The sequence below is a fragment of the Lutra lutra genome, chromosome 1 (assembly GCF_902655055.1).
Source record: "Lutra lutra chromosome 1, mLutLut1.2, whole genome shotgun sequence".
Lineage (NCBI taxonomy): Eukaryota > Metazoa > Chordata > Mammalia > Carnivora > Mustelidae > Lutra > Lutra lutra.
Genome location: NC_062278.1, coordinates 72,114,930 through 72,128,367, shown reverse-complemented (window position 1 = coordinate 72,128,367; position 13,438 = coordinate 72,114,930). Strand labels below are relative to the sequence as shown.

General features: G+C 36.8%; 1 pseudogene; it reads right to left on the bottom strand.

Moving 5' to 3' along the window:
• Positions 1-6,603, bottom strand: part of LOC125097655 (translationally-controlled tumor protein-like) — a 79,808-nt pseudogene extending 73,205 nt beyond the window's left edge.
• Between the last annotated feature and the right edge of the window lie 6,835 nt (positions 6,604-13,438).

Sequence of the window (13,438 nt, the reverse complement as noted above, 5' to 3'; positions counted from 1 at the left end):
TGCTTTCAGTGCTAAATAGTTTATCCTCATATTTCAATATGGTCTTTTTGTTTTAATTAATTAATTAATTAATGTTTGAGCGAGGGAAAGCAAGAGAGAGCAAATGGGAGAAGGGCAGAGGGCAAGCTAGAATCTCAAGCAGGCTCCATGCTCAGAGCAGAGCCCGAGCAGGGCTCAATCTCAGAACCCAAGAACATGACTGGAGCTGAAATCAAGAGTGGAACACTCAACTGACTGAGCCACCCAGGCGCCCCATGGTCTTTTTTTCTTGGCCATAAACCTTCATTAATTATAAAATAATTTATTCAGAGACTAATTAAAATAATTTTTTTTCAGGTATAGAAAAATGAGTAAAACATGATCTGCTATAAGCATATCAAAAAATTCTCACACTCTTGGGAAAAGATTAATTGTTCCATGACCATGATAACAAGTAGTTACCAGAACTGGTTTAAACTGTTTAATCAATAAATGACACTTTTATTCTGTTTGTTCTTTATATTTGTTGTCAGTTAAGAAATAATGAACAATAGTTTCAGCTCTGTTACTAGTAAGCTCTTATTTCTGAATTCATTCTATCATCCCAGAACATGTAACTAAATAAGTCTTTACATAAACTCACTGTATTATTTCCCTGCACTGCTGTAAATAATTACCACAGATGCAGTGGTTTAAAGCAAGGAAATGTATTATCTCATAGCTCTGGAGCCCAGAAGTCCAAAATTAAGATGTCAGCAGAACAATTAGGCAATTGGTCTAACTTTGACTTAAGGTCCATACAGAATCTTCACAAAGGTGGGTATGCATTTTGTGAAAAAGAGATCATTTTCTTGGTCCATAATTTGGGATCAATGACTGATGGGCTGCTAATGATATGATCCTTCTTAGCTCTTGCCTGGTTGAATAAGCTGAGGATTATTCACAAGCATTCCCCTTTACCTTTTCTTGTTCATCATGGATTTGTCAATATCCAAAAGTCACACCATCTTTCTGGAAGAAATTCTGGTTCCTTTTATGACTTCATACTATAGTCAAAACTTTTGTACTTATTTTAATTAAAGACAAGATTTTTGTCTTAAAATAACAGTGACCATTATGAGATATTTTTGACATTTGAAAAATCAATGAACTAGTACCACAGTCAGCTTTTTAAAAACCAAATCCAAAGAGAAATCTAATTTTAAAGCAGTTTCTCTCAAATATTCTATTTTTAATATTCTGAAACCTACACTCCTTGCATTGTTTCTCTCTCAGCTTTATCAACATAAGCCATCTATATTCCTTCTTTTGTGTATGCTTCTTCATCTGACCTCCAAATGGACTTATCCTTTCTTTAGGGTCTCTCCAAGAAAATAACAATCATTTATTAAGTTGGTATGCCATAAGACAAATCTTTAGAAGCCAAACTTAAACCCTGCCCTAGACCTAAGGGAAGTGTTTTGATTAAGGAGTTCTTTAAACTTCAGAAAGATGGATAGAAAACTATATTAGATCACTTAATTAATAGCCTTTCAAATGAGAGGGAGGGAGGGAAACAGGAAGAAAAACAGAGAAAAAAGAAATTAAAAGAAATGTTTTAAATTATCATGTAGGGTAAAAGATTATAAATAGCCCAGCTAATTATAATTTTAAAACTGCATTGAGAAGGAAATAAAAGGAAATATACTATCTAAGTCCATTTCAAAAGTTTTTCACTAAAGGGCATATTCCACAAAGATCAAAAGTTGTAAAGAAGATTAAGATGAGAAATTGACTACAGGAAACTTTCAAAGAGTGTTCTGGCGTATTCTGGCATAGATTTAATAGCTGAGGTAAAGAGAGCTTTGGACTCTGTTTTCAAGAATATGGAACTCAAAAAGTAAAATCTAAACATAAAATTGCGAATTAAAAAAAAACACTGACATGTAGACAAACATTTTAAAAGAAGTCTTAGTAAACAAGCTAGAAATCAAAACAAACTTATGGCACACCAGATAAAACAACTGGTTTCTCAAATAAAAACAAGAATAAAAAGCCTTCTGTTTTTTAAGAGTTCAGAGCCTGTGGATAAGGACCTCTATAGATAAACAAAGGTCCATTGGAAGAAGCAAAGTCCCATGTTGCATAAGAAACAAAAAAGCAACTGTCCAGAATGTGCCCAATTATTCTCTGAGAGCAACATGAGCACGAAAAATTTCCCTGTTTTTTTTCCTCTAAAAGTCCCAGAGAAGTTTATTTACATTTATAAATATAAGTAGACAAAAATTTGACTTTCTTGTTGACAAAGTAATACTGTCACAGAACACCAGATCTTTGGAGTAAATTTTAAAAGCATATTAATAGAAAGGAAGGAAGCAAATTAACCAGCATTAAGAGCAAGAGAAAAAAAGGGGGGGGGGGATTTTCTTAAAAATAAAAAATGTCTGTGCCAAAATATCAAAGTACATAGAAAATGATAAATTTGAAAGTGGAGAATAAGTTGTAGATGACTTGACAGGGAAATGCACTCTTTGTCTTGGTTTGCTAGAAGCACTCTAGTAGATAGAATTTCCAACATTCCTAAATCATCTCCCAAGTCCAACCTATAATTTACTGGTGTCCATTAACAGAAGATGCTTCTTTCATCTTGCTATAACCCCTAAAATACGATAGGCAGACTCTAATTTTCAACAAACAACTGAAAGACAAAAACAGAATGAAATTAAGCTGCCTAATACTAGAGCATAAAACCACTTGCTTTATCAGAAAAATGAAAATAAAAAACAAAACAAAAAAACCTCACACTGAAAGAGAATTAAAAAAAATGATTAAAGTTTAGATATTTATTATTTTTTTATGATAATTCTTGATAGTCTCTCCTGCAGTTTTGGCTGAAGAAACATGAAAACGGAAGGGGTGAGAATAAAAAGAAGTTTTCTATATCCCTGACAGTAATTAGCCACTAGAACCAGTTAGTCACCTGCTTAATCAAGAAACTGCAGTTTCATAGCTATAAAACTACCAAAATCCAGTGCGAATCTCTATCTGACCAATGATAATTTTTTCTCAGGGAACAAGCCTCTGGAAGCTAGTCAATCGATAATACCACCTAATTTTATTTATTTATTTTTTAATTGGCCAATCAGGAATGGATTCATTGTAATGAAGGGGCTCCTCCTGGCCACCTCGGTAACTGTCTCCCCTTAGTAAGGGTGCTTCTACAGCTGACATGAACTCACTCTAGCCTTTGGAAATCTACCAACCTCTGAGTGGGAATGGCCTCAAAAGCCATTTGGGTTTCTTTTCTAAGCATTATGGAGTTAACTTTTTCTTTTCTTCCTATTTCAGTGAAAGGGTGACAAGCATATTACTATTGAAGGCACTTGTGAATCTAAATGTAACTCTGAAAGTGAAACTGGAGTTGGAAAGATAAGAAAAAGGAAGTTAGGAGGTCATTATAATAGACTGCGTTAAAGTTTACACAAGTCAAGAAGTAGAAATGCAGATAGAGAGGACGAGGTGCACATTACGGAGAAGACAATAAATTGAGTTCATGGATAATTTGGAAAATTTCTTTGATTCAGATTTTATCAACACAGAGCTAGGTAGATAAAGTGCACATAAGTAATACTGTTTTATATCCTCTGTCAAGATTAATTGCTGAGACCAGAGACGATTTAAGGATATTAATGATTACTTTGTAAAAAATATTCACTAGCCATTCATTTTAACTGCTTTTGAGAAGTATTTCTTGCAGGAGTGGTACTGAAACCAAACTGTGAGCTTCATTTAAATGGGGGTCAAACCTTGGTATCAAATGAGAACTCACAAGGGTGAAAAAATTTAAATATTTAAGAAATAATAATTTCACGGTTCTATATTCTCAGACTAAAAATATGAAATAGTTCCCCTTTAGCGGTGTGCTATGTATGTTCTCTGAGGCTAAGGGAAGTCTGTATATTAATTTCAAAAGTCTATGAAATTTGCATTGCTAGTTGTTTCTTCCACCTTTTATTTTTGCTATGTTGTAAGATTATTCTCTGAATAATTGGATACATTAGCACCAACACAGTATCTGGTTAGCAGTGAAAACTTGGATTCCTAATTTCCTTGATGAAGGTACAAGTAGATGAAATAAGTCACCCTGAATAGCCAAGACGTCATAAGCCTTGTTAAATTTAGAATTCATTATATCTTCCAAACTTTAATCCCTATCTGTATGACAAAAATCTAAACTCTTACCAAGGGGCCCAAAATAATTTAAAATGCTTAATGCTTGACATATGAAACCAAAACATTATACTGAAATATTTAATTCTTATGATAGATTATTTATAGAAAATAGTGACTAAGCAATTGAGAACAATACCACCTGGGAAAAGCTTATTTAAAAAGAACTATTGGGTGTAAAGTACCTGCTTGGAGGCTTCCTTCATTAAAAAAAAAAAAAATTCCCTATATCCTCAATGATAGCATAGCTATCACATAATAATAAAACAAACCTGTCTGTGAAAGTCTTTGTGCTAAGTTCAATATGATACAACCATGAATCAGATGTGAGTCTCAATTTAAGGAACTCATAGTCTAGTCAGAAACACAGTGACATGCAAAATTCACCTGAGTATAAAAGGATAAGTGCTGTAATAGAGCTATAAAAAAACAGTGTCAGCTGAGGGACAGAAGCTATTTATTTCTTCTGGTTTATGTATTCTTATTTTTGTTTGTTTTACAACGGCAATGTCTGAATTGGTATTTCTCAATGCTGATGGCACAGTACAATCACTTGGGGAAAATTAAAAAAAAATGCACAGGCACCACAACTAGAATTAAGAGGACAATCTTTCCAATAAATGATGTTGGGAACAGTCATATGCAAAAGAATGAAACTTGGACCACTGTTCTAATCACATACAAAAATTAACTCAAAATGAATTAAATATTTGAATGTAAGACCTCAAGCCATAAAACTCCTAGGAGAAAAGGTAGTAAGTAACCTCCTTGACACTGTTCTCAGTGATGATCTTTTTAGATTTGATACCAAAAGCAAAAAGAAACAATTGGGACTATATCAAATTAAAAAGATTCTGTACAAGGAAACAATCAACAAAATGAAAAGGTGACCTACCAAAAGGGAGAAAATATTTTCTAATCATATATCTGCTAAGAGGTTAATATCTAAAATACATAAAGAACTTATACAACTCAATAGCAAAACAAACAAAAGTTGAAAAAAACAAAAATAAATAATGTGATTTAAAAATGGGCAGAGGATCTGAAGAGATATTTTTCCAAAGAAGACATACAGATGGCCAACAGCACATGAAAAGGATTTCAACAACACTAATTATCATAGAAATGCAAATCAAGACCACAATGAGGTACCACCTAACACTTGTTAGAATAGTTACTATGTAAAAAAGAGGTAAGATAACAAGGATGTGGAGAAAAGGGAACCCTTGTACATTCTCAGTGGGAATGTAAACTGGTACAGTTTCTATGGAAATGAATACAGATTTTCCTCAAAATATTGAAAATGAAACTACTATATGAGCTGCCAATTCCACTTCTGGGTAAATATTTGAAGAAAAAGAAAACACTAACTTGAAAGATATCTGAATTCCCATGTTCACTGCAGCATTAGTTACAATAATCAAGACATGGAAACAACCTGTGTTCATCCACAGACAAATGGTTCAAGAAAATGTGACACATGGACACACACACTTTGGAATATTATTCAGCCATAAAAAGAAGAAAATCTTGTCATTTATGATAATAATAGATTGACTAGAGGCTATGTGGTTACATAAAATAAGTCAGACAGAGAAAGACAAAAATCATACAATTTCACTTACATGACGACTCTAAAAGACAAAACAAAAAAAAACTCATAGAAACAGAAAACAGGAGGTTGCGAGATGCAGTATGAGGGTTGGCCAGCGAATGAAGTGGATGGAGATGGTCAAAAGGTACAAGCTTCTAATTCTAAAATAAATAAGTCTTGGAAACATACAACATGGTGACTATTGTTAATAATACCATATTGTATATTTGAAAGTTGCTGAGAGAGTAGCTCTCATCACAAGAAAAAAATGTAACTATATGTGATGATGAATGTTAAATTTATTTTATCATTTATCAATATAAACAAATACTGAATCATTATGTTAGACACCCAAAATTAATTTAATAAAAATATGTCAATTATATCTCAAATTTTTTTTTAAAAGCACACATATACACAAAAAAAGAAAACTCAGCTACTAGTGAAATGACCACCAATTCTAAGTCAATTTGCTAATTAACAATACTTAAACAACTTAGCTGTGATGCCGGCTGTTCCCATTCCCACCTATGCACTCACTGGTTCTAGGAGTTTAATCTTAATGGACTGACATGGAAGGGCAATAACAAGAGACTCACCTGGTCATCTGGCATCCCCACAAGGGCCTCCAGCTCATACTCGCCCTGCTGACCCTTCTGCATTAGCCCAAAGGTGCTCCTTGCCCACTGCACAGAGCCTACCTTGTGGAGATGGTGTTTCTGTTCCTCAGGAGGATGAGGCTCTCCATTCCACCCCCAGCACTGGATAGATTGGGACACCTGCAGCAAAGAGCAGGCAGCTCTGAGCTCATGTCTGTGCATGTACAAATATACCCATTCACTTGTGATCAAGTGTGTAACAGGAGAGTGGGGACCGGGAAGGATTAGAAACAGAAATATCTGAACAACCTAGTTGTATCTGTACTCTCCTCCCAGAGGAAAAGCCACTGCAAACTTGTCGGGCAAGCATCCATTTGCAGGGAAAGAGGTTGAAAGTAGTATCTTTCTTAATGTCACTTCTGAGAGACTACAGAGAAGGAGCAAATTGCAAGTGTGCAACCATAAGAACAGAACAGTATAGAGCACTGAAAATGTACCTGGGACTTAAAAAAAAAAAAAAAAGTATGTACCTCACCACTAGAATTATGAGTCAGTGGTAAGAAACAAACCTAGATATTTTTAAAAAGTTTTTCACGTGATTCTACTATGCAGCCAGCCAAGATTGAAACCCTGGAACATTTATATTTCTCAAGTACCACACCGAATGAATACATATTAAAGAACATACTAAAGATCCCATCGTACAGATTCATTTCAATATAAGGAATTGTGAAAACAAATATTGCAAAATATATGCAAATTACCTAATCATGTTTCTTATGTATCAACACGTCTTAACTTTATTTCTCTCTCAAAGCCCCTGTCAGCTCAAAGTAAAAAGTTTTCAATGGCTCAGTACTAGTTAAGGTAATGCTAGATATTATAACAAACAGAACCAGAAATGTCTAATGGCTCAAATGTGGTAGATGTTTATTTTTCATTTTCATGTTTATGATATGACATATCTTTATGATGGGAAGGTGGTCCCTTCTCCATGGTAGCTCAAGGACACAAACTCAATCTTGTGCCTCCACCTTCTTGAGCATGTGGCTTCCACATTCACTGTGCTCATGTCTTTCAAGTAAGCAAATGGGGAAAGAGCATGATGCTCAAACCTGGGGGATATGGTTTATTATTTCATTTCATTTCATTTCAACTCCAGTAAAGTTAACATACAGTGTTATGTAAGTTTCAGGTCTGCAGTATAATGATTCAACGATTCCGTATATCACCCAGTGTTCCTCATGACAAGTTCGCGCCTTAATCCCTACATCTATTCCACCCATATCCCCAAACCCTTTCCCATCTGGTAACTATCAGTTCATTTTCAATAGTTAAGAATCTATTTCTTGGAGGAGTCAAGATGGCGGAGAAGTAGCAGGCTGAGACTACTTCAGGTAGCGGGAGATCAGCTAAATAGCTTATCTAAAGATTGCAAACACCTACAAATCCAACAGGAGATTGAAGAGAAGAAGAACAACAATTCCAGAAACAGAAAATCAACCACTTTCTGCAAGGTAGGAATGGTGTAGAAGTGAATCCAAAGCGACGGGAAGATAGACTGCGGGGGGAGGGGCCAGCTCCCGGCGAGTGGCGGAGCAACGGAGCACAAAATCAGGACTTTTAAAAGTCTGTTCTGCTGAGGGACATCGCTCCAGAGGCTTAACCAGGGTGAAGCCCATGCGGGGTCAGCGTGGCCTCAGGTCCCGCAGGGTCACAGAAGGATCAGGGGTGTCTGAGTGTCGCAGAGCTTACCGGTATTAGAAAAGGGAAGCCGGCTACAGAGACAGAGCCGAGGAGTGACTCTCAGCTCAGGGTTACCGTGAACCGGTCGCAGGCTCGGTCAGCTCGGAGCGTGGCTGGAGGCAGGGTGACGGGAGTCATTGGGCACTGTTCTCTGAGGGCACACTGAGGAGTGGGGCCCCGAGCTCTTGGCTCCTCCAGGCCGGAGACCGGGAGGCCGCCATCTTCATTCCTGCCATCCAGACTCTAAGGAAAGCGCTCAGGGAACAAAAGCTCCCGAAAGCAAACCCAGCAAACCCGAGCGGATTACTCAGCCCGGCCCCGGGTAAGGGCGGTGCAACTCTGCCTGGGGCAAAGATGCTTGAGAATCACTACAACAGGCCCCTCCCCTAGAAGATCAGCAAGAAACCCAGCCAGGACCAAGTTCACCTACCAAGGAGTGCAGTTTCAATACCAAGGAGAGCGGCGGAATTCCAGAGGAGAAGAAAGCAAAGCATGGAACTCATGGCTTTCTCCCCATGATTCTTTAGCCTTGCAGTTAATTTATTTTTTTTTCTTTTTCAATTTCTTTTCTCTTCTTCTGCTAAATTTTTTTAACTTTTACCGTTTTCTTTTTTTAACGTTTTTTAAATAGTTTATCTAATATATATATTTTTTTTCCTTTTTATATTTTTTATCGGCTTGCTTATTTTAATAGTTTCTTTTTTTTTTTCCTTATTTTGAACCCCTTTTTCTCCCCTTTCTCCCCCCTCACGATTTGGGATCTCTTCTGATTTGGCTAAAGCATATTTTCCAGGGGTTGTTCCCACTCTTTTTGTATTTTACTTGCTCCTTCATATACTCTTATCTGGACAAAATGACAAGGCGAAAAAATTCACAACAAAAAAAAGAACAAGAAGCAGTACCAAAGGCTAGGGACCTAATCAATACAGACATTGGTAATATGTCAGATATAGAGTTCAGAATGATGATTCTCAAGGTTCTAGCCGGGCTTGAAAAGATATGGAAGATATTAAAGCAACCCTCTCGGGAGATATAAAAGCCCTTTCTGGAGAAATAAAAGAACTAAAATCTAACCAAGTTGAAATCAAAAAGCTATTAATGAGGTGCAATCAAAAATGGAGGCTCTCACTGCTAGGATAAATGAAGCAGAAGAAAGAATTAGCGAAATAGAAGACCAAATGACAGAGAATAAAGAAGCTGAGCAAAAGAGGGACAAACAGCTACTGGACCACGAGGGGAGAATTCGAGAGATAAGTGACACCATAAGACGAAACAACATTAGAATAATTGGGATTCCAGAAGAAGAGGAAACGGATAAGGGAGCAGAAGGTATATTGGAGAGAATTATTGGAGAGAATTTCCCCAATATGGCAAAGGGAACAAGCATCAAAATGAGGGAGGTTCAGAGAACCCCCCTCACAATCAATAAGAATAGATACACACCCCGTCACCTAATAGTAAAATTTACAAGTCTTAGTGACAAAGAAAAGATCCTGAAAGCAGCCCGGGAAAAGAAGTCTGTAACGTACAATGGTAAAAATATTAGATTGGCAGCAGACTTATCCACAGAGACCTGGCAGGCCAGAAAGAGCTGGCATGATATATTCAGAGTACTAAATGAGAAAACATGCAGCCAAGAATACTATATCCAGCTAGGCTATCATTGAAAATAGAAGGAGAGATTAAAAGCTTCCAGGACAAACAAAAACTGAAAGAATTTGCAAATAATAAACCAGCTCTACAGGAAATATTGAAAGGGGTCATCTAAGCAAAGAGAGACCCTAAAAGTAGTAGATCAGAAAGAAACAGAGACAATATACAATAACAGTCACCTTACAGGCAATACAATGGCACTAAATTCATATCTGTCAATACTTACCCTGAATGTTAATGGGCTAAATGCCCCAATCAAAAGACACAGGGTATCAGAATGGATAAAAAAACAAAACCCATCTATATGTTGCCTACAAGAAACACATCTTAAACCCGAAGACACCTCCAGGTTTAAAGTGAGGTGGTGGAAAAGAATTTACCATGCTAATGGACATCAGAAGAAAGCAGGAGTAGCAATCCTTATATCAGATCAATTAGATTTTAAGCCAAAGACTATAATAAGAAATGAGGAAGGACACTATATCATACTCAAAGGAACTGTCCAACAAGAAGATCTAACAATTTTAAATATCTATGCCCCTAACGTGGGAGCAGCCAACTATATAAACCAATTAATAACAAAATCAAAGAAACACATCGACAATAATACAATAATAGTAGGGGACTTTAACACTCCCCTCACTGAAATGGACAGATCATCCAAGCAAAAGATCAACAAGGAAATCAAGGCCTTAAATGACACACTGGATCAGATGGACATCGGAGATATATTCAGAACATTTCATCCCAAAGCAACAGAATACACATTCTTCTCTAGTGCACATGGAACATTCTCCAGAATAGATCACATTCTTGGTCCTAAATCAAGTCTCAACTGGTATCAAAAGATTGGGATCATTCCCTGCATATTTTCAGACCACAATGCTGTGAAGCTAGAACTCAATCACAAGAGGAAATTTGGAAAGAACCCAAATACATGGAGACTAAACAGCATCCTTCTAAAGAATGAATGGGTCAACCAGGAAATTAAAGAAGAATTGAAAAAATTTATGGAAACAAATGATAATGAAAACACAACTGTTCAGAATCTATGGGACACAACAAAGGCAGTCCTGAGAGGAAAATATATAGCGGTACAAGCCTTTCTCAAGAAACAAGAAATGTCTCAGGTACACAACCTAACCCTACACCTAAAGGAGCTGGAGAAAAAACAAGAAAGAAACCCTAAACCCAGCAGAAGAAGAGAAATCATAAAGATCAGAGCAGAAATCAATGAAATAGAAACCAAAAAAACAATAGAACAAATCAACAAAACTAGGAGCTGGTTCTTTGAAAGAATTAATAAGATTGATAAGCCCCTGGCCAGACTTATCAAAAAGAAAAGAGAAAGGACCCAAATAAATAAAATCATGAATGAAAGAGGAGAGATCACAATGAACACCAAAGAAATACAGACAATTATAAGAACATACTATGAGCAACTCTACGCCAACAAATTTGACAATCTGGAAGAAATGGATGCATTCCTAGAGACATATAAACTACCACAACTGAACCAGGAAGAAATGGAAAACATGAACAGACCCATAACCAGTAAGGAGATTGAAACAGTCATCAAAAATCTCCAAACAAACAAAAGCCCAGGGCCAGATGGCTTCCCGGGGGAATTCTACCAAACATTTAAAGAAGAACTAATTCCTATTCTCCTGAAACTGTTCCAAAAAATGGAAATGGAAGGAAAACTTCCAAACTCATTTTATGAGGCCAGCATCACCTGATCCCAAAACCAGACAAGGATCCCATCAAAAAAGAGAACTACAGACCAATATCCTTGATGAATACAGATGCAAAAACTCTCGCCAAAATACTAGCCAATAGGATTCAACAGTACATTAAAAGGATTATTCACCACGACCAAGTGGGATTTATTCCAGGGCTGCAAGGTTGGTTAAACATCCGCAAATCAATCAATGTGATACAACACATTAATAAAAGAAAGAACAAGAATCATATGATACTCTCCATAGATGCTGAAAAAGCATTTGACAAAGTACAGCATCCCTTCCTGATCAAAACTCTTCAAAGTGTAGGGATAGAGGGCACATACCTCAATATTATCAAAGCCATCTATGAAAAACCCACTGCAAATATCATTCTCAATGGAGAAAAACTGAAAGCTTTTCTGCTAAGGTCAGGAACACGGCAGGGATGTCCGTTATCACCACTGCTATTCAACATAGTACTAGAAGTCCTAGCCTCAGCAATCAGACAACAAAAGGAAATTAAAGACATCCAAATCGGCAAAGAAAAAGTCAAACTATCACTCTTTGCAGATGATATGATACTATATGTGGAAAACCCAAAAGACTCCACTCCAAAACTGCTAGAACTTGTCCAGGAATTCAGTATAGTGTCAGGATATAAAATCAATGCACAGAAATCAGTTGCATTTCTCTACACCAACAACAAGACAGAAGAAAGAGAAATTAAGGAGTCCATCCCATTTACAATTGCACCCAAAACTATAAGATACCTAGGAATAAACCTAACCAAAGAGACTAAGAATCTATACACAGAAAACTATAAAGTACTCATGAAAGAAATTGAGGAAGACACAAAGAAATGGAAATATGTTCCATGCTCCTGGATTGGAAAAATAAATATTGTGAAAATGTCTATGCTACCTAAAGCAAATACACATTTAATGCAATTCCTATCAAAGTACCACCCATTTTTTTCAAAGAAATGGAACAAATAATCCTAAAATTTATATGGAACCAGAAAAGACCTCGAATAGCCCAAGGAATATTGAAAAAGAAAGCCAAAGTTGGTGGCATCACAATTCCGGACTTCAAGCTCTATTACAAAGCTATCATCATCATAACAGCATGGTATTGGCACAAAAACAGACCCATAGATCAATGGAACAAAATAGAGAGCCCAGAAATAGACCCTCAACTCTATGGTCAACTCATCTTCGACAAAGCAGGAAAGAATGTCCAATGGAAAAAAGACAGCCTCTTCAATAAATGGTGTTGGGAAAATTGGACAGCCACATGCAGAAAAATGAAATTGGACCATTTCCTTACACCACACACGAAAATAGACTCAAAATGGATGAAGGATCTCAATGTGAGAAAGGAATCCATCAAAATCCTTGAGGAGAACACAGGCAGCAACCTCTTCGACCTCAGCCGCAGCAACATCTTCCTAGGAACATCGCCAAAGGCAAGGGAAGCAAGGGCAAAAATGAACTATTGGGATTTTATCAAGATCAAAAGCTTTTGCACAGCAAAGGAAACAGTGAACAAAACCAAAAGACAACTTACAGAATGGGAGAAGATATTTGCAAATGACATATCAGATAAAGGGCTAGTGTCCAAAATCTATAAAGAACTTAGCAAACTCAACACCCAAAGAACAACTAATCCAATCAAGAAATGGGCAGTGGACATGAACAGACATTTCTGCAAAGAAGACATCCAGATGGCCAACAGACACATGAAAAAGTGCTCCACATCACTCGGCATTAGGGAAATACAAATCAAAACCACAATGAGCTATCACCTCACACCAGTCAGAATGGCTAAAATTAACAAGTCAGGAAATGACAGATGCTGGCGAGGATGCGGAGAAAGGGGAACCCTCCTACACTGTTGGTGGGAATGCAAGCTGGTGCAACCACTCTGGAAAACAG